We start from the raw sequence: 21,691 nt of genomic DNA, 5'->3' as shown, positions 1-21,691 counted from the left end.
CCAGCCCAAGCTGTAGCAATTCAGTTGGGGGCTGGTGATAGTCTCAGGATTATTCCAATCCAGGGAGAGGTCAAAGGCCTCCTGCTCAGGCATCCATGGGTAGAGTGAGTGACCTTGCTGACAATAAAGCAAGGAGTACAATCGTCTGGTGTTTTGTAGGACAATGCGCTGGAGATGGACCTCCTTTCTTCCATGTGAGGCGGAATTTTATCAGTTTGTCCTGTTTCTAACACCTAACACCTCTGCTTCTTAGGATGAAGCTTATATGCGTAAGGCCTGTGTGCATATACTTCTCTTGGCGTGAACTGGGGGAAGCCAAGGAAATAGATATAGACAGGAGATATACCTAAAGGGTGGGTGAGGAAAATCTAAGGCCCTTGGGATGTGGGCCCCTGTCCGCCTTCTGAAGTAGTCATGTGTTTCCTCTGTCCTGACAAGTGGTGAGTCACAGCAGAAATACCAAAGGCCAGGTGGAAACCAAGTGGCTAATGTGTGCTAACTGGAAACACCAGGGATCCCTTCAATGCCTGCAGCGTGGCAAAGTAAACAAGTGATTGTGAAATTAAGGGGCTGTTTCCCCAACACAATTACTTTCCTAATATTCCAGGCCACAGAGCTTGCATGGATTAATGATGACTCCAAAGAAACATTCCTTGGAAAGCTGAACAAAATGAGTGAAAACTCTATACCGTCATCCTCATCAAACTGAGGTCCATCATGTGGCTCCACCAGGGAATAGAGAAGGAGGGATTCATGTGGGTAGCACCATGGGGTCACTCTGGGCATTGGATGTGGTCCATGTTGTGGGAAAGCAATCTTCAGTGCATTTGGGAGCCTCCCAGTGATGGGATGGACTGGTCTTAGGAATGTGTCCTGGCAGAGTGGGGAAGCACACTACCATTCTGTAGTGTTTAGTTGAGTGTACATGGTTCGCTGTCAGAGGTAGGCAGTGGCTTCCCTCTGTGCATATTGCACCACCAGGGTTGGGCGGTAGCCTGCCTCTGAGCATACAGGGTGGTTACTGCAGTAGTGTCACTTAAGCCTTTCATACCTCAGTGTAAGATGGGTCACTGTGTTCAAGCATAGAACCCAAGGCCATGGCTCAGACATCGTTTGTCTCTGGTTTGTCCTTGGGTGAGGATATTGGAGTGGCCATAATAATTGTGCAGAATCTGTGGCTGGTAGTAATGGGGAGGTTGGGGTCAGTGAATTATGTTGTTAATTAATAGGAGTCTTCAGAAGGTGTCCATGTTTTGCTCACATGTGTACCATGATCACACAAATTCCAGGGCAGCTATTTATTTCACTGGGATGGAAGGCAGAGTGCAATGTGTGGAATTTGCTAGCCCTCCATGGGAACCAATGAGTATCTGTCTGCTTTGAGCATTGGATGTTCCCCATAAAGTGGGGCAAGCCATGTCGGAGCAAGGGGCAGGGGTGGAAATGTGATACCCTGTCCATAGGGGAGGCAATGTTCCCCAGATTACCTTGGTTTCTTGAAGGTACCCCTGCCGGACCCAGATTGCTAATTTTCTTTGCTGGTGGTATATGCAGTCTTAGTGTAGGCCCAGAAGTGCTTCCAGCCAAGGTTGGGTACAATGCAGGCCAGTGATTCTTGCTTCCTTTGTCCATTGGATCTCGAGATGATTATGTATCATATTTCTGGGGCCATTGCCTTCCTAGAGCATACACAGCTAAGGGCATTCCTTTCAAGGGGGATTTTTCTCAGTCAGTCCTGTTCCTCTTCTGTGTGACAACCGCCACTGTGTGATAGGATGGAGGTGCTGGGGTTGGATCCACTCTGGACTCCAAGGTGGTGATGGAATGCAGAATCCAGCCCAAGGGAGGACCATGTTCTGGGCCTTTAGGTAGAGAAGCACAGTCAGTTTGAGCATATATGCCTTTTACGTGGGTCTCTGAGTTTCCCCTATGAGGAAGGCACCAAGGGGGCAGTAGATTTGTGCTTCAGCATTGCTCCTGTGGGATCAATATGGCATGGTACCACCCTGCCCATTGCTTCTAGGCCCACAGGAAATGAGCCATTGTGTGAAGGAGGGGGAGAGGTTTTCCTTGAAACTATTTCTGCACAACAATCCCACTGGAGTTTTTCTCTTGTGATGGGTCAGAGGAGGGCTATACGTAAGGAGTGACAACCTCTGTGTACCAAGATGATTTTTCCCTGGTCGTGCTGTTGCAAGTGCTGATGCAGGCCCTGTTGGCATATGTCAGGGAGCTGTAGCCATATGCACTCTCTTGTGGGTGTCCACAGGAGATGGAGAAGTTCAGGAAGCTCTGAGGGAGGTTTTAGTGTACGGGCTTGAATGTCCCTACCCTGTGTTCCTATCTGATATTCTCAAGCAGATATGTGTTCCCTCTTTACTTTGCAGATGCTGTTGCAATGAAGAAATGCCAGGGGTCCTCATGGGAGACCTTCAGATAGTGTGGTCCCCAGACATGGGAAGAAACTGATGGACAGCTGTGTAGTGGAGCCTTTTGTGTGCTGTTGGAATTATTGGGAAGGTAAGCATGCCTATTCCTCAATACACACATTTGCCTCTTAGCCAGTGGCAAAAACTCTGCATGGATGGATGATGATTTCCAGATATGCATTCCTTGGAAAGCTAAGCAAAATGATTGACAACTCTATACACTTATCCTCATTGAACTGAGGTCCAACACATGTTTCCAATGTGATATGACAGAGACACAAAGAGAGAGTGACAGAAGGGAGAGAGAGAGGGATAAAAAGAGAGAGGGATGACTTCTATACATCCACATGGCTTCCAGCACTGTGTTTGTCAGGGCTTGTGACATGGTTCTGCCAGAGCAATGGGGAGTCACTGGGTATTTTGCCATTTCCAAGTGAGGACATGGCCCAGAAGGAAGAGTAGAGTTGGTGACAGGAGGTGAGCCCTGGACCTCCCATGGTGAGGGGTTGGTGAGTGTCCATTCAACACGGGAAGAGTGAACCTTACCTTACCTCTTTGAGCCCAGGGTGGTTCTTGGGGTCATGCTCCTTGCTCCCCCATGGGAGACAGTTTGTTCTGGTTAGGAATAGAACACTAGGCCATGCGTGAGCAGTCATTGGCTCATTTCCTGTAGGGCAAGAGGGATAGTGTTTCTCAGGTGACTGGGCAGTACCAGTGGCAGGTTGTCACAAGCAGTCTATCCACACTGGTTTCCTGTCCGGTGAGGTGCCGGGGGATGTTGAATGCATTTGGTTTCTTGATGCATGGGGATACTCATGTGCAGTACCCAGCAATGTCTTCTGCAGGTTGGGAAGGGTGTGTGTGCTATGGGTGTGTCAAATTCCCACCACACTGTGGAGATTGGTGTGTAGCAATACTGAGTCTGCCCATAAGGTGTTGGGTCATGGTGGGCCCCAAGGAAGCATGAGAAGTTTGTGGGGGTGGCCAAGTGATGCTGTGTCCACATGCATGCCAATGGAATTTAAGCCTAGAATTGGCAAACACTTGCCTTCCAAGTAGGGTTGTGTTTTTTAGAGTCCCAAAGCAAGGGGGCCACTAATCCTGTGGGTTCCTGAGGGCATTTTGTTGTTAGCTGTTGGGCTGGCTGTCATCCATACCCTTAGATGCTATTTTGGTGGGAGGAGGATGACATTTCCTGGATCTGTGAAACTTGTGGGGAAGCTTGTCCTGGGAAGGTGTTCACGTTTCAGTTCCCCAGGGCTCTCTTGGGGGTTACATTTGTTTTCACATTCCTGCTGTTGGTGTCCTTGGTGAAACAGTTGGGAGTGGATCTCACTTTCCCATGTCAAATCCAGGGCGTGTTTTTGATCACCTGGCTGCATCTGTGGGAAAGGTCGATAGCAATGGGTGTTCTTCCCAGGCTATGGGTTTAAGTTGGAGGTGGTCCTTGGTGGTATGGGCATTCATGAGGGGCACTGCCTGGAGGCAGTATCCCTCCAAGGATACAAACAGAAGAACAGGACTGACTGGCAAAAGTTCCCCAGGAAAAGGAGGAAGAAAACTAAGTTTTGTTTACTTATGATCCCGACCTCTTGGTAGAGCAGGCTTTAGGCAAGATTGGCGTGGTATTAATACTTTGTGGTGAAGAGGGACATTTTTCCCTCTTGTACGGAAGCAATTTTAGCCATGACCTGTTTCCATGGAAACATTTCTGATACCTGGCCAGTTTCTCCCTGGGGAAGGGGAGAGGACACTGTGTAAGGGTTAAGGCACAGGCCACATTGGGTTTTGTGCACAGGGTTAGGAATTGGGAAGGTAGTGTTGATTTTTCCTCATCAAGTTTCTGGAGTACTTAGTGGCAGCTCACATATGTCATGGTGGTCTTGCTGATTTTCCTTCTTGTGCTGGCTGGCCCCTGAGGAGGGCCCCTACATCTGGGTAGCCATATCACATGGAGTGCATTGTGAGCAAGAAGTATACGGCATTGTCTGGACATGGTCTTTTGGATTTCCAGCCCAATCCATAGCAATTCAGTTGTGGGGTGGTGATAGTCTCGGTCTTATTCCAATCCAGGTACATGTCAAAGGCCTCCTGCTCAGCTGCTCTGGCATCCAGGAGTAGACTGAGTAACTTTGCTGATGCTGACTCAAGGAGTCCAGGCCTCAGTGGTGTTTTGTTGGACAATGAACTTGAGAAGGGTACGAGCTCATACCTGTAAGACTGGCGTGCATTTGTTTCTCCTCATGTGAACTAGAGGAAGCCAAGAAAATAGAGATAGATAAGAGATATACCTAAAGAGAGGGTGAGGAAATTCTAAAGCCCTTGAGATGTGTGCACCTGTCCCTCTTTTGAAGTTGTCTTGTGTTTCCTCTGCCCTGACAGATGGCAAGTCACAGCAGAAACACCAAAGGCCAGGTAGAAATCAAGTAGCTGATGGCTGCTAATGGGAAATACCAGGAAGCCCTTGAACACCTGTAGCATGGCAAAGTAAACAAGGAATCATGATAGTAAGGGGCTCTTTCCCCAACACAGTAACTTTCCTAATATTCTAGTCTGTAGAAAGTGTGTGTCATCGATGAGGACTCCAAAGAAACATTCTTTGGAAAGCTGAACAAAATGAGTGAAAACTCTATACCATCATCCTCATCGAACTGAGGTCTAGCATGTGGCTTTACCAGGGAATAGAGAGGGAGAGATGACTTTCACTTGTTCTCGTGGGTGACACCATGGGGTCACTCTGGGCATTGAATGTGGTCCATGATGTAGGAAGGCAGTCTTTAGTGTAGTTGGCAGCTTCCAGATTATGGGACAGACTGGTCTTAGGAATGTGTCCTGGTAGAGTGGGGAAGCACACTGCCATTCAGTAGTGGTTAGTTTAGTGTGCATGTGGTAGGTAGTGGCTTCCTTCTGAGCATATGGCACCGTCAGGGCTGGGTGGTAGCCTGCCTCTGAGCATACAGGGTGGTTACTGCAGTAGTGCCACTTAAGCCCCTCGTGCCTCAGTGGAAAATGGGTCATTGTGGTCGATCATAGAGCGCAAGGCCATGGGTCAGCCATCCTTTGTCTCAGGTTTGTCCTTGTGCGAGGATATTGGTATGGCCATGCTGCTTGTGTAGAATCTGTGGCTGGCCGTGATGGGGAGGTTGGGGACAGTGAATTTTGTTGTTAATGGGAGTCTTCAGAAGGTGTCCATGTTTTGCTCTCATGTGTACCATCATTGTACAAATTCCAGGACAGCTATTTATCTTGGCAGGATGGAGGGCAGAGTGCAATGTATGTAATTTATTAGCCCACCATGGGACCAATGAGTGTCTGCTTTAGGTGTTGGATGTTGCCCATATAGCGGGGTAGGCCACGTTGGAGCAAGGGTGTGGGGGTGGAAATGTGATACTCTGTCCACAGGGGAGGCGAAGTTTCCTGAGTTGCCTCGGTTTCCTGAAGGATCCCCTACCAGACCCTGACTACGAATTTTCTTTGCTGGCGGCACATGCAGTTTTAGTGTAAGCCCAGAAGTGGTCCCAGCCAAGGTTAGGTATATTGCAGTCTAGTGATTCTTATTTCCTTTTTCCATTAGATTTTGAGAGGATCATGTTTTGATTTCTGGGGTCACTACCTTCCTAGAGCATACACAGCTCAGGGCAATTGTGGTCAAGGAGAGTTTACCACGTCAGGTGTCTACGTGACATCTTTAGTGGTATGTGGACCCACAAAGTCTCTACTTGAACAGACCTCCCTTCTTCTTTTCCTGGGGGACTTTTGCCAGTCAGTCCTGTTCCTCTTCTGTTTGACAGAACTGCCAGTACGTGGTAGGATAGAGGTACTAGGAATGAATCCACTCTGGACTCCAAGGTGGTGGTGGGATGCAGAGTCCAGTGCTTAGGCAGGACCATGTTCTGGGCTTTTGGGCGGATATATCCAGTCAGTTTGAGCATGTGTGCCTTTTTGTGGGTTGCTGAGTTTCCCCTGTGTGGAAGGAACCAAGGATGTGGTAGATTTGCACTTCAGCATTGATCCTACTGATCAATATGGCATGGTACTGCCCTGCCCAAATCTTCTAGGCACCCAGGAAATCAGCTGTTGTGTGGCAGAGGATGGAGGTTTTCATTGAAACTATTTCTGTGCAAGAATCCCACTGGAATTTTTTCTCTTGCGATGGGTCAGAGGAGGGCTTTGTTAAGGAGAGATAGCTTCTGTATGCTGAGAAGATTTTCTCTGGCCTCTTGAAGTTGCTGATGCAGACACTGTTGGAATGTCACAGGGAGCTGCAGCCCCATGCACTTCTGTGCAGGTGTCCACAGGAGATGGGACTCCGGTCCCATTGACTCATTTCCCAGTAGGGCAGGGTGGATAGTGTTTCTTGGGTGACCAGGCAGTACCAGTGGCAGGCTATCACGAGCAGGCTATCTACACTGATTTCCTGTCCAGTGATGTTCTGGGGGATAATGAACGCACTTGGTTTCTCGGCACACAGGGATGCCCGAGTCCAGTACCCGTTGACATCCGTACAGGTTGGGAATGGTATGTGCTGTGGGTTTGTCAACTTCCCACCACACTGTGGAGATTGGTGTGTAAAAATACTAAGTCTGTCCATATGGGGTTGAGTTGTGGTGGGGCCCAGGGAGGTTCGTGAAGTTTGTGGGGATGTCCAAGAGATTCTTTGTCCACGTGCATGCCAATGGAATTTGAGTATAGAACTGGCAAATACTTGCCATCTAAGTAGGATTGTGTTTTTTAGAGTCCCAAAGCAAGGGGACCACTAATCCCACTGGTTTCTGAGGGTGTGTTGTTAGGTGTTGGGCTGGCTGTCATCCGTACATGTGGATGCTATTTCATTGGGAGGAGGATGGCATTTCATGGATCTGGGTGGAACCTGTGTGGAGGCCCTTCCTGGGAAGGTGTCCATGTTTCAGTTCCCCAGGGCCCTCTTGGGGTTATGTTTGTTCTCACATTCCTGCCATTGGTGTCCGTGGTGAAATAGTGGGGAGCAGATCACACATGCATAAGTGAAATATGGGACATGTTTTTGATAGCCAGGCTGCATCTGTGGGCAAAGTTAACAGCCATGGATGTTCTTCCCAGGCTATGGGATTCAGTTGGAGTTGACCCTTGGTGGTATGGTCATTCGTGAGGGGCACTGGGTGGAGGCAATTATCACACGAGGAAGAAAACTAAGTTCTGTTGACCCATGATTCCAACCTCTTGGTAGAGCAGACTTTTGGTGAGCTTGGCATGGTGTTAATTCTTTGTGGTGAAGGAGGACATGTTTCCCTTATTTGCCAAAGCAGTGTCAGCCATAACCTGTTTCCATGGAAACATTTCTGAGACCTGGCTTGTTTTCTCCCAGGAAGGGGGGAAGACACTGTGTAAGGGTTAAGGCACAGGCCACATTGGGATTCACGCTCAGGGGTAGGAATTGGGAAGGTAGAGTTGGTTTTCCTTCATCAAGTTGCTGGTGGACTTACTGATAGCTCACACAAGTCATGGTGGTCTTACTGATTTCCCCCCTTGTGCTGGCCCCTGAGGAGGGCCCCCACACCTGGGTACCCATGTCATCTGGAGTGTGTTGTGAGCATGAAGTACGGGGCATTCTCTGAGCATGGTCTTTTGGACTTCCAGCCCAAGCCATAGCTTTTCGGTTGGTGGGTGTTAATAGTCTTGGGCTTATTCCAATCCAGGCAGAGTTCAAAGACCTCCTGCACAGCTGCTCAGGCATCCAGGGTTATATTGAGTGACCTTGATGACACCAAAGCAAGGAGTCCAATCCTCAGTGGTGTTTTGTGGGAAAATGTGCTGGAGACGGGTGGGAAGGTGATATGCATAAGGCCAGTGTGTTTATGTTTCTCCTCGCATGAACTTGGGGAAGCCAAGGAAATAGAGATAGATAGGAGATATACCTAAACAGTGGGTGATCAAACGCTAAGGCCCTTGGGATGTGTGAACCTCTCTACCTTCTGAAGCAGCCATGTGTTTCCTCTGCTCCAACAGGTGACGAGTCACAGCAGAAACACCAAAGGCCAGGTGGAGACCAAGTGGCTGATGTACACTAATGGGAAATACCAGAGTCCTGAATGCTTATGGCATGGCAAAGTGAACAAGCGATTATGAAAGTAAGGGACTCTTTTCCCTACACAATAAATTTCCTAATATCTCAGGGCACAGAACGTGCATGGATCTATGATGACTCCAAAGAAACATTCTTTGGAAATCTGAACAAAATGGGTGAAAACTCTATACCGTCATCCTCATCGAAATGAGATCCAGCATGTGGCTCCACCAGGGAATGGAGAAGGAGGGATGACCTCCACTTTTTCACGTGGGTGGCACCATGGGGTCTCTCTGGGCATCTAATGTGGTCTGTGTTGTGGGAAGGCGATCATCAGTGCATTTGGCATCCTCCCAGTGATGGGACAGCCTGGTTTTAGGACTGTTTTCCTGGCAGAGTGGGGAAACACACTTCCTATCAGCAGTGGTTAGTTGAGTTTACATGTGGCACTGTCAGAGGTAGGCAGTACTTTACTGAGCATATGGCATTGTCAGGGATAGGCAGTAGTCTGCCTCTCAGCATACAGGGTGGTTAGTGTAATAGTACCACTTAAGCCCCTCATGCCTCAGTGGAAGATGGTTCATTGTGGTCGAGCTTAGAGCCCAAGGGCACAGGTCAGTTGTCTTTAGTCTTAGCTTTGTTTTTGGAAATTATATTGGCGTGGCTGTGATGATTGTGTAGAATACATGTCAGGTGGTGATGGGTAGGTTGGGGCCAGTGAATTTTGTTGTTAATGGGAATCCATTAGAAGGTGTCCATGTTTTGCTTGCATGTGCACTGTGATCACACAAATTCCAGGGCAGCTATTTATTCTAGCAGGATGGAGGGCAGAGTTCAATGTGTGCAATTTGCTAGCCCTCCATGGGGACCGATGTGTGTCTGCTTTGGGCGTTGGATGTTGCCCATATCGTGGGGCAAGCTATGTTGGAGTGGTATAGGGGTGGAAATGTGATACCCTGTCCACAGGGGAGGTGAAGTTCCCCGGATTGCCACGTTTTCTTGAAGGTACCACTACCAGACCCCCACTGCTAATTTTCACTGCTGGTGACACCTGCAGTATCAATGTAGTCCCAGAATTGCTCTCAGCCAAGGTCAGGTAAATTGCGGGCCAGTAATTTTTGTTTCCTTTTTCCATTAGATCTTAAGGGGATTATGTTTTCATTTCTGGAGCCATTGCCTTCCTAGAGCATACACAGCTCAGGGCAGTTGTGGTCCAGGAGAGTTTACCATGTCAGGTGTCCATGTGACAATTTCAGTGGCATGTAGACCCGCAGGGTCGCTATGTGGGCAGACCTCCCTTCTTCCTTCTGAGGGGTCTTTTGCCATTCAGTCCTGTTACTCTTCTGTGTGACAGAACCACCGGCATGTGGTAGGATAGAGGTGCAGGGGATGGATCCACTCTGGACTCCAAGGTGGTGTTGGAATGCAGAGTACAGTGCAGAGGCTAAACCATGTTCTTGGCCTTTAGGCAGAGAAGCCCAGTCAGTTTGAATATGTGTGCCTTATCTGTGGGTTGCTGAGTTTCCCCTGTGAGGAAGGCATCAACGTGTGGTAGATTTGTGCTTCAGCATTGATCCTGAGTAATCAATAGGGCATGGTACCACCCTGCCAAATGCTTCTGGGCCCACAGGAAATCAGCCATTGTGGCATAGGGGGGAGGTTTTCCTTGAAACTACTTCTGTGCAACAATCCCACTGGAGTTTTTCTCTTATGATGGGTCAAAGTAGTGCTTTGTGTAAGGGGTGACAACCTCCATGTGCCAAGAAGATTTTTCCTTGGCGGTGCTCTTGAAAGTGCTGATGCAGGCCCTGTTGACATGTGATGGGGAGCTGCAGCCCCATGCATTCCCGTGCAGATGTCCACAAGAGATGGAGAAGTTCAGGAAGCTCTGAGGGAGGTTTTAGTTCAGGGGCTTTAATGTCCCTACCCTTTGATCCTGTGTTCCTATCTGATGTTCTCAAATGGACATGTGTTCCCTCTTTATATTGCAGATGATGTTGCAATGGAAGGAATGCCAGTGGTCTTATGTGAGAGCTTTGTATTATGGGATCTGCAAATATGGGAGGAAGCTCATGGACAGCTGTGTCGTGGCATCTTTTGTGTGCTATTGGATTTTTTGGCAGGTAAGCATGCCTGTTCCTCAGCAGGCTCATTTGCCTCTTGGCCAGTGGTAAAACTGTGCATGGATCGATGATGACTTCCAGATATGCATTCCTTGGAAAGCTGAACAAAATGAGTGACAACTCTATACCGTCGTCCTCATCGAACTGAGGTCCAGCACATGTTTGCAACGTGATATGGCAGAGACACAAAGAGATTGAGAGAGAAGGGTGATAGAGAGGGATGGAAAGAGAGAGAGATGGCTTCCATGCATTCAAGTGTCTTCCTGCATTGTGTTTATCAGGGCTTGGGACACGGTGCTGCCAGAGCTATGGGGAGTTACTGGGTAGTTCTCCATTTCAAGTTGAGGACATGGCCCTGAAAGAAGAGCAGAGTCGGTGAGAGGAGGTAAGCCCTGACCTTCCCGTGTTAAGGGGTTGGTGAGTGTGCATTCAGCACAGGAAGAGTGAGTCTTGCCTTGCCTTTTTGATCCCAGGGTGGTTCTTGAGGTCATGTTCCTTGCTGTCATGAGAGACAGTTTGTTCTGGTCAGGAATAGAACACTAGCCTATTCCTCTTCCTGGGCAGTCACTGGCTCACTTCCTTGTAGGACAGGAGGGATAGTGTTTCTCAGGTTTCTGGGTAGTACCAGAGGCAGACACAAGCAGACTATGCACACTGGTTTCCTGTTCTTTCAGGTGCTGTGGGATAGTGTCCATACTTGGTTTATCAGCGCCCATGGATACCCCAATCTAGTGCCCAGAGATGTATCTTGCGGGTTGGTAAGAGTGAATGCTGTTGGTGTTTCAATTTCCCACCACACTGTGGAGACTATTGCATAATATTTGTGTGTCTTTCTGGTGTGGGATTAAGTTGTAGTGGGATATAGTGAGGCATGCAAAGTTTATGTGGATGGGCAATGGAATGGATGCTGTGTCCACATGTATCCAGGTGGAAGTAGCATGTGTTTTAGAGTGCCAAAGCACAGGGGCCACTAATCCCATTGCTTGCTGAGGGTCAGGTGTTGTTAGGTGGCTAGCAGTCTATCATCCATATATTTGGATGCTATTCCATTGGCAAGGCAGGTGGGGGGTGGTGTCATTCCATGGATCTGTGTGAAACCTCTGGGGAAGCCTGCCCAGGGAAGGTGTCTGTGTTTCAGTTCCCCAGGGACCTCTGGGGGTTACAGTTGTTTTCATATTCCCGCCATTCCTGTCCTTATTGAAAGAGTTGTGAACAGACCACATGTGCCCAGGTGAAATGCAGGACTTGGTTTTGGTTGCCACGTTGCATCTGTGGGCTAGGTCATCAGTGATAATGTGTTCTTCCCAGGCTCTGGTTGTCACATGTAGTTGTTCTTGGTGGTATGGGCTTTCCTGAGGGGCACTGGCTGGAGGCAAGTATCACATGAGGAAGAAAACTATGTTCCATTGATTCATGTTCCTGTTCTCTGGGTAGAGTAGACTTTTGGCAGGTTTCCTGTGGTGAGAATACTTTGTGGTGAAGAGTGACAGTTTTTCCCTCACGTGCTGAAGCAGTTTCAGCATTAATAGGTTTCCATGAAACCATTTCTAACATCTTGGTAGTTTACCCCTTAGGAAAGAGAGGAATATGTCTATGGGTTCATGTGCAGACAGCATTTGCTCTGCTTATGCCCATTATGTAGCATGTCCTCTAATTTCAGGGATAGGAATATAGACCAGGACTTTGTGATTGTTATGTTGTTTTCTGTTTTTCCTTGGATGGATTAGGGTCATAGGTTATAGGGATTGGATATAGAAAATGGGCAACCCTCTGTAGGTCACACCAGGTATGACCAGAGAGAGGAGACATGTGGTGTCCTCATGTGGACATACACATTGGGGGTGGGTATAGAAGACTTCCCAGATATTCCTGAGCCAGTCTCCAGTTGCGGGTGTAATTTTTGGCATGGTAGACATTGCCAACAAAGTCATCCAAGGGCTATTCCTGTGATTGCTCCTGCTGCAGGGTCCTCAGGCTGGTGTCTAGCTGACCTAGCCTTTTCCTGGCTGACTACATCTCCTAGGTTGTCTTCCTCATAGGAGAACAGGTCCCATGGGGTCCCACTTGAGGACATGTAGACCCACTTGAGGACATGTAAAGATAGCCAATCTTTATGTGGATCCTTCATCCCTTTCCTGGGAAGCTTCCTTCTTGTAAGTGTCAGAAAGGAAAGTTCCACATCAGTGCTGGGCGTATTCTCCTGTGATCCCGCTCTGCAGTCCTATTTGCCTTGAGGAAGGATAGGTGTGCGCTGCCCCAGGTGCACCACAGTGGAGTAGCCATTGGCTTGGGAGACGGTTGATTCTGGGTGTTGGTGGTGTTGTCAGTGTTCCATTCCCTGTGTAGGTGGTCAGAAGCCTATTTATTCCCTTAGGGAGTGGACAGGGATAGCATGACAGGGATGAGTTGAAAGGTTACCTGGCTGGCAGTTGAAGGAGAAAAGGTGGGTGTGATTTGTTATTGTTTGTGCTCCTTGTAGGCGCTTGGATGACTGGGAATTGATGGGTCCACTGTAAGTATTATGGTTTTGTCGGGGTCCTGCATTGGAGGCATGAGGATCGGGATTTGGTCAAGGTAGCTGTGTGATGGGCCCATTGTTGCAGTGATTACTCCGGTGAAGCTCCCTGGGGGTGATACATTCAAGGCCCATGGACGACCATGTGCATGCCTCTTGGCAGAGGGGTCTTCTCAGTTGTCTAACAGGCAAAACACCCATGGTTCTCAGGTGTCCTTGTCACCCCAGGAAATGCTTGTTGGAGCCCCCAACAGAGGGCTTCGATGTTGGAAGTCAGAGTCAGGCTGGCTGTATGAGTCCGCCTATGCCCATTAGGCAGTGAATCTGATCGGCATCCCTGTTCAGAACGTGACAATGTCCAGTGATATTAGTGGACTTTGGTTTTGTACCAGGTGTGCCTCCATGGCTAAGGTTCCCGAGCCAGCACCTCCTCATTGTTGTCAGATTCCAAACATCAGGGGAATCGTGAGGGGCTGTAGTTGTGCTTGCAGAGAATTTATGATTTCAGGAGCAGCCTTGGTTGGTGGAGGAGTCACGCATGCCTTTAATCCTCAACAGGCTGTGCTCAGAGTTGATGTCATTTATGTGGTAGGCCTTGGAGTCAGAGTCCGCCTTTCCCGGTGTCAGGTATAGAAGGTGGGCAGCATGACTGCTCCTTCTGGAGATGGGGAACACACAAGCACCCTAGGGTGCCAGGCGCATAGGGACCTACACATGCAGTCCAGCACAGAGAAGCACACATAAACAAGAGTACTCCTCAACTTGGAGACATGATGCATTCGGTGAATGTCCATATTGTTACTTTTAGGGGAATTCATGGAGATGAAAAGGCAGATACTGCAAAACAGGATGTCAATGAGAAGGCAGGGAAGTTACTCTGCTGGCAGGTATCGCAGTGCAGCAGACACATGTGCCCTTGAGTCCCTTTCTGAAGCATGCATTCCGTCTGTGTCCACTTCTCAGGGGCAGTTTCCTTGAGAGGCATTCCATAAATGGGTGAGAACGCATGCATTCTTTCTGAGGACAGATTTGCCTGGAATCGTGGAATTGCTATGGCTGAGGCTGCCAGATCACTCCGGAGTGTAAGCATTTCCTTGGTTGGAGGGCTGACGCTCTGTTTCAGATTTTGTAGCTTCTCCCGGGAATGGCTTCTCAGTGGCAAGGTTCTGGGTTCTCCAGGGTGCAGAAGACCTTGGTGGTGACTGGCTCTCCTACTTCCAACTCTCTATGCTCCAGTGGCTTGGAATGTGCTTGGATTGATGATGAGTTTCTTAGAAAAGCAGAACAAAATGAGTGAAACACACTATCAACTTGCTCATCAGAACTGAGGTCGAGTACCTTGCCTGAAGCAGAGCCTTTAGTAGTGACTGAAAACATGCACTGCTTCAGATTCCTGCCATCCCTTCAGGGCACACACAATGGGAGTTCTCCCTGGGTAGGTGCATCAGGAGTAGGGTAGCATGCAAGGCATCTAGATGGGAGATTTGTGAGTACAATGGTGGCTAAAAGTGATGAGTTGGTGCCATCATTTCTAGCACAGGTATTGCTGGTGAAGGTCGAGGTTCAGGCTTCCTGGGCTTAGTAGGCCGACAGGCAGGATCTGTGTGTGCAGGCAGAGGCCTGGGCCTCCAATAGCTTGAGACAAGCAGATGGGCTAGGTCTTCAAGGTACTGTGAACTTGGACTTCAGCTTTGCCGGAGTAAAGCTAGGTTTAGTGCTGTTGAAGGAGAAGGGTATTGAAAAGGGCAAACCCACTGTAGTTACACCCACCCCTATTTTGCCTTTAAGTTAAGGGCCCAGCAAAGCAGGAGGGGCTGTCTCACCACCCTCTTTATCACAGTGCCACAGTTGGAGTCAACGTGAACTGGGTCTTGATCATCCTGGTGGAAGGTATCCCAGAAAGAGGTGACACGTGGTATCCTCACTTGTACATCCACATCAGAGTGGGTGGAGGAGGCTTCTCATAGATTTCTGGGCAGGTCTCTGGTTGTGAGGAGAATTTTCGGTCATGGTGGAGATTGCCAGCCAAGTCATCCAAGGGTGGTCCCTGACACCAATTGTCTTGAAGGGTCCTCAGGCTGGTCTCCCGGTGACAGCCTTTCCTGGCCAACTAGGTCTCAGTGGTTGGGTTCCTTGTAGGGGAACACATCCCTTAAGATCTGACTTGAGCACGTGTAGCGTTGCGGCTTTCCTTAGCCAATATTCCCATGGATACTTCATCCCTCTCCCAGGAAGCTTGTTTCTTGAAAGTGTCAGGAAGGAAATTTCCATGTCAGCAGGCATGTTCTCCTGGCATCTGGTTCCACAGGCCTGTTTGCCTTGAGGAAGGGCATGGAGTGTGTGCCGGCCACACACAGTGCTTGGGACAGGCTAGTGACTATGATCGTTGGTGTTGTCTTCAGTGTTCCATTCCTCATGTTGGTGGGGCAGAAGCTTGTTTATTCCCTTGGGGAGTGGACAGGGATAGCGTAACAGGGATGGGTTGAGAGGTTACCTAGCTGGCAGTTGAAGGAGAAAACATGGGTGTGATTTGCAATTGCTCGTGCTCCTTGTAGGCGACCTCGTGACTGGGAATTGGTGGGTCCACAGCGAGTGTTATGGTTTTGTTGGGGTCCAGATTTAGAGGTGTGAGGATGGGGGTTTAGTCAAGGTAGCTGCATGATGGGCCAGAAGCCACAGCAGTGTGTGTGGTAAAGCTCCGTGATGGTGATACATGCAAGTTCCATGGATGAGTATGTGCATGCCTCTTGGCAGAGGGTTCAGCCTGAGCATTCAAATGGCAAACCCATCATGGGACTCAGGTGTCATGCTGACTCTTGGGAAGGCTTGTTGGAGAACCCAAAGGGAGGACTCTAACATTGGAAGGCAGCATCAGGCCACCAGAGTGAGTCCAGGTATGCCCATTAGGCAGTGAATCTGATGGACATTGCTGCTCAGATGCTGGCAGTATCCAGTGATGTTGGTAGACTTTGGTTTTGTGCCAGGCACACCTCCCTGGCTGAGGATCTGAAGCCAGCATGTCCTCTTTGTCGTCAGATCCCAGAAATCATGGGAATAATGAGGGGCAGGAGAACGTGCCCACATTGGGTGTTTGCCTTCTGGAGCAGCCTTGTTTGGTGGGAGAGTCACCCCCTTTTGTCCACAATGGACTGAGCTCAAAGTTTACATGCTAGGCTTTGGTGTCAAGGAGTCGGCCCTTCCCAGTGTTGAGTATAGAAGGTGGGCAATGTGACTGCTCCTTTATGAGATGGAGAGCACACGAGCACCCTAGGGTGCCATGCTGATAGGGACCCACACATGCAAAGCAGCACAGAGGAACACACAGAAACATGAGCACACTTCGACTGGAGACACAACATGTTCTGTGGGTGTCCATATTGTTACTTGGCTTAGGGGATTTCATGGAGAAGAGAAGGCAGAAACTGCAAAACAGGATGCCAATGAGAAGGGAGGGAAGTTATTCTGCTGGCAAGGATGGCAGTGCAGCGGCCACCTTTGTTCTTGAATCCCTTTCTGAAATGTGCATTCGATGTGTCCACTTCTCAGGGGCAACCGCCTTAAGAGACATGCCATTGGTGGGCAAGAATGAGGTATATTCCTCCTTAGTACAGAGTTACCTAGAATCCTGGAATCACTGTGACCAAGCCTGGCAGATCACTATGGAGGGTAAGCATTTCCTGGGTTGGAGGGTGGACGCTGTATTTCAGATTTTGTAGCTCCTCCTGGGAACAACTTCTCTGTGGCATGGCTCTGGCTTCCCCTGGGGTGCAATACACCTTGGTGATCACCAGCTCTCCCACTCTCGAGTCCTGCAGGGTAAAAGTTCTAGCAGAGTGGAACATTCTTGGATGGATGACAAGTCCACCGTCAAAATGTTTTGGAAAAGTTGAACCTGAGTGAAACTCACTGCCATCTTGCTCATTGGAACTGAGGTGCAACACTTTGTCTGAGCCTGGGCCTTTAGGAGTGAGGCACAATGTGCACTGTTTCAAATTCCTGCCATGCCTCCAGGGCATGCACAATGGGAATTCTCCCTGGGTAGGGGCATCAGGAAGAGGGTCGCATACAATGCACCTGGGTAGATTTGTGAGTGCAATTGTGGCTGTATTGATGGCACGGCACCATCATTTCTAGCACAGGGATTGGTGGTGAATGTGGAAGTGCAGGCCTCCTGGGCTTGTTAGGCCGGCAGGCAGGATCTATGTGTGCAGGCAGAGGACTGGGCCTCCAATATCTGGGGATGACCAGATGGGCCAGGTCTTCAGGCTAACTGTGACCTTGTTCTTCTGCTTTGCCAAGGTAAAGCCATGTTCAGTGGTGATGAAGGGGACGGCTATAGAAATGACTGACTCCTCTGAGGAGTCACATTGACCTTCACCTTAAGGGCCCAGCAAAGCAGGATGGGCTGCTGTCCTACTCTCTTACTCGCATTTCAATAGCTGGAGGTGAACTGAACCATGTCCTGACAGTCCTGGCAGGAAGTTATCCCAGAGAGCGGAGACACGTGGTGTCCTCACATGGACATCCACATTGGGGATGTGTACAGGAGGCTTCCCAGATATTCCTGGGCCAGTCTCTGGTTGTGGGTTTAATTTTTGGTGTGGTAGACATTGCCAGTGAAGTCGTCCAAGGGTGATTCCTGTGACCACTCTTTTTGCTGTGTAGCTGATTTAGCATTTTCCTGGCTGACTAGGTCTCCAAGGTTGTCTTCCTCATAGGAGAACAAGTGCCCCGTGGTCCCACTTGAGGACGTGTGGTGGTGCAGCTTTTCTTAGCCAATATTTACATGGATCCTTCTTCCCTTTCCCAGGATGCTTGTTTCTTGAAAGTGTCAGGAAGGAAATTTGCATGGCAGTGTCCATGTTCTCCTGGGATCTGGTTTCACAGTTCTGTTTGCCTTGAGGAAGGGTAGGTTTGTGTGCACCCTCTGTTAATTGTAGGTGCACCACGGCTGAGTAGCCATTGGCTTGGGGAGAATGATGACTCGGTGCTGGTGGGGTCTTCAGTATTCCATTACCCATGTGGCTCGTCGGAAACCTGCTTATTCCCATAGGGAGTGGACAGGGGTAGCATGACAGGAATGGGTTGAGGGGTTACCCAGCTGGCAGTTGAAGGAGAAAAGGCAGGTGTGATTTGTGATCAATCCTGCTCCTTGTAGGTACCTGGATGACTGCGAATCAACAGATACAAAGCGAGTGTTATGGTTTTATTGGGGTCCAGCTTTGTAGGCATGAGGATGTGGGTTTGTTCAAGGTAGCTGCATGATGGGCCCATTGCCACAGTGGGGATTCTAGTGAAGCTCTCTGGGGATGATACATGCAAGGCCTGTGGGTGACCATGTGTATGACTCTTGGCAGAGGGTTCTGCTAGGTCATCCAATGGGCAAAACACCCATGGCTCTCAGGTGTCATTGTCACTCCGGAAAATACTTGTTGGAGCCTCTAAGGGAGGGCTTTGACTTTGGAAAGCAGCATCCGGCCACCTGTGTGAGTCTACCTTTGCCCATTAGGCAGTGAATGGATGTCCTTGCTTAGATGGTGATGGTGTCCAGTGAAGTCAAGCGATATTAGTGGACTTTGGTTTTGTACTAGGTGTACCTCTTTGACTGAGGGTCCAGAGCCAGTTTGTTCTCATTGTCCTCAGATTCCAAGCATCTGGGAAATCTGAGGAGCTGTAGTTGTGCCCACATTGGGTGTACGCCTTCAGGAGCAGCCTTGGTTGTTGGGAGAGTCAATCCTACCTTTTGTCCACAGTGGACTGAGCTCAGAGTTGATGTCGTTTATGTTGTAGGTCTTGGTGTCAAAGAGTCAGCCTTTTCTGGTGTTGGGTATAGAAGATGGGCATCATGACAGCTCCTTCAGGAGATGGGGAGCATATAAGTGCCCAAGGGTGCCAGGCACATAGTGACCTACACACACACAGAGGAACACATAGAAACTTGAGCACACCTTAGGTTGGAGACACAACATATTCTGTATATGTGCATATTGTTATTTGGCTTAGGGGATTTCATGGAGAACAGAAGGCAGAAACCACAAAACAGGATGTCAGTGAGAAGGCAGGGAAGTTACTGTGCTGGCAGGGATGGCAGCGCAGTAGACACCTGTGGCCTTGAATCCCTTTCAGAAGCGTTCAGTTTGTGTCCACTTCTTAGGGGCAGTCATCTTGGGAGGCATTCCATCTGTGGGTGAGGATGAGGTGCATTCTTTCTGAGGACAGAGATGCCTGGAATCTTGGAATTACTGTGGCTGAGGCTGGCAGATTGCTCTGGAGGGTAATCATTTCCTGGGTTGGAGGACTGACCCTGTGTTTTGGACTTTGGAGCTCCTCCCGGGAAAGGCTTCTCAGTGACATGGCTCTGGCTTCTCCAGGGTGCAGAAGACCTTGGGGGTTACCGGCTCTCCAACTGCTGAGTCCCATGGGACTGTAGTCGTTAGGAACATGCTTGGATCAATGATGAGTCGCCCATCAAAACATTCCTTGGAAAAGCTGAACAACACCAGTGAAACTCACTACCATCTCACTCATCAGAACTGAGGTCCAACACATTGCCTGAACCAGGGCCTTTAGTAGTGAGGGACAATGTGTACTGCTTCACATTGCTGCCATCCCTTCAGGGCACACACAATGGGAATTCTCCCTAGGTAGGGGCATCAGAAATAGGGCAACATGCAATGCACCTGGGTAGGAGATTTGTGAGAGCAAAGGTGGCTGTCTTGATGGCATGGCGCTATCATTTCCGGCACAGGTATTACGGGTGAAGTTGGAAGTGCAGGCCTCCTGGGCTGGGTAGGTCAAGAGACAGGATTTGTGTCTGCAGGCAGAGCCCCTTGCATCCAATATCCAGGAATGAGCAGATAGGCCAGGACTTTAGGCTGAGCATGAACTTTGACTTCTGTTTTCCCTGGGTAAAGACATTTTAAGTGGTGATGAGGGGGAGGGCTACAGAAAAGGGTGAAACCTCTGCAGTTCTACACCTCCACATTGGGCTCTCAAGTTAAGGGCACACAAAAGCAGGAGGGGCTTTCTCCCCCCCCTCCATCTTTATCGCAGTGCCACAGCTAAAATCAATGTGAACTTGGTCTTGATGGTCCTGGCAGGAATGTATCCAAGACAGAGGTGACACTTAGTATCCTCACATCAAGGTAGGTGGAGGAGGTTTCCCATATATTCCTGGGTAGGTCTCTGGTTGTGGGTGGAATTCTCAGGCATGGTGGAGATTGCCAGCCAAGTTATCCAAGGGTGGTCCCTGACACTAGTCGTCTTGCAGGGTCCTCAAGCTGGTCTCCAGGTGACCTACCCTTTCCCGGCCAACTAGGTCTCCATGGTTGTGTTCTTCATAGGGGAACACATCCCTTAGAATCCCACTTGGGCATGTGTAGTGTTGTGGCTTTCCTTAGCCAATATTCTCATGGATACTTCATCCCTTTCCCAGGAAGCTTGCTTCGTGAAAGTGTCAGGAAGGATACTTTTCTACGTCAGCGGGCATATTCTCCTGGGATCTGTCCTCCTTGCCTGGAAGAAGGGCAGGGAGTGTGTGCAGTCACTCACACTGCTGTGGAGCAGCCATTGGGTTGGCACAGACTGGTGACTGTGGTTGTTGGCGTTGTCTTCAGTGTTCCATTCCCCAAGTTGGTGGGGCAGAAGCTTGTTTATTCCCTTAGGGAGTGGACAGGGATAGTGTGATAGGAATGGATTGAGAGGTTACCCAACTGACAGTTGAAGGAGAAAACATGGGTATGATTTGTGATCAGTCATGCTCCTTGTAGGTGACTACACAACTGGGAATAGGTGGATCCACAGTAAAGTGGTTATGGTTCTAAAGGGGTCCAGATTTGGAGGTGTGAGGATGGTGGTTTGGTCAAGGAGGCTGCGTGATGGGCTAGATGCCACAGCAGTATCTGTGGTGAAGCTCCATGAGGGTACTACGTGCAAGTTCCATGGATGAGCATGTACACGCCTCTTGGCAGACAGTTCAGCCCAGTCGTACAAATGGTAAACACATCATGGGACTCTGGTATCATGCTGACTCCAGAGAGGGCTTGTTGGAGAACCCAAAGGGAGGACTCCAATGTGGGAAGGTAGCTTGAGGCCACAGGAGTGAGTCCAGATATGCCCATTAGGCAGTGAATATGATGGACTTCTCTGCTCAGATGGTGGTGGTGTCCAGTGATTTTGGTGGACTTTGGTTTTGTACCAGGCACACCTCCCTAGCTGGGGATCCAGAGCCAGCATGTCCTCATTGTTATCAGATCCCAGAAATCAAGGGAACTGTGAAGAGTGGGAGAATGTGCCCACATTGGGTGTATGCTTTCAGGAGCAGCCTTGACAGGTGGGAGAGTCACCCCTGCCTTTTGTCCACAACAGACTGAGCTCAGAATTGATGGTGTTTATGTGGTAGGCCTTGGTGTCAAGGAGTTGGCCTTTCTGAATGTTGGATATAGAATGTGGGAAGCATGACTGCTCCTTCAGGAGATGGGGAACACTTTACATCCTTCATGTTCACATGGATGGAGCTGGAGAATGTTCTTCTGAGCAAAGTATCACAAGAATGGAGGAAAAAATATCCAATGTACACACC

At 49.2% G+C, this 21,691-nt stretch overlaps 6 non-coding genes and 1 pseudogene across 6 annotated transcripts; all 7 read left to right on the top strand.

Annotated features, from left to right (window-relative positions):
* The first annotated feature begins 623 nt into the window (after positions 1-623).
* LOC111722359 lies at positions 624-714 on the top strand. Its single transcript, XR_002771187.1, has one exon. It is a non-coding gene; the product is annotated as a small nucleolar RNA SNORD116 (small nucleolar RNA).
* Positions 715-2,582: 1,868 nt separating this feature from the next.
* LOC111722334 lies at positions 2,583-2,674 on the top strand. The gene has a single exon (XR_002771164.1). It is a non-coding gene; the product is annotated as a small nucleolar RNA SNORD116 (small nucleolar RNA).
* A 2,324-nt stretch (positions 2,675-4,998) lies between these two features.
* LOC111722333 lies at positions 4,999-5,089 on the top strand. Its single transcript, XR_002771163.1, has one exon. It is a non-coding gene; the product is annotated as a small nucleolar RNA SNORD116 (small nucleolar RNA).
* Positions 5,090-8,597: 3,508 nt separating this feature from the next.
* LOC111722332 lies at positions 8,598-8,688 on the top strand. The gene has a single exon (XR_002771162.1). It is a non-coding gene; the product is annotated as a small nucleolar RNA SNORD116 (small nucleolar RNA).
* A 1,968-nt stretch (positions 8,689-10,656) lies between these two features.
* On the top strand, positions 10,657-10,748 carry LOC111722330. Its single transcript, XR_002771160.1, has one exon. It is a non-coding gene; the product is annotated as a small nucleolar RNA SNORD116 (small nucleolar RNA).
* A 3,615-nt stretch (positions 10,749-14,363) lies between these two features.
* On the top strand, positions 14,364-14,443 carry LOC111722351 (annotated as a pseudogene).
* Positions 14,444-19,557: 5,114 nt separating this feature from the next.
* On the top strand, positions 19,558-19,652 carry LOC111722342. The gene has a single exon (XR_002771172.1). It is a non-coding gene; the product is annotated as a small nucleolar RNA SNORD116 (small nucleolar RNA).
* The last annotated feature ends 2,039 nt before the right edge of the window (positions 19,653-21,691 follow it).

Source organism: Otolemur garnettii, unplaced genomic scaffold, assembly GCF_000181295.1.
Source record: "Otolemur garnettii isolate 467f Iridium unplaced genomic scaffold, OtoGar3 scaffold00238, whole genome shotgun sequence".
NCBI classification, from domain to species: Eukaryota; Metazoa; Chordata; class Mammalia; order Primates; family Galagidae; genus Otolemur; species Otolemur garnettii.
This window is presented reverse-complemented; position numbering and strand designations above follow the sequence as displayed.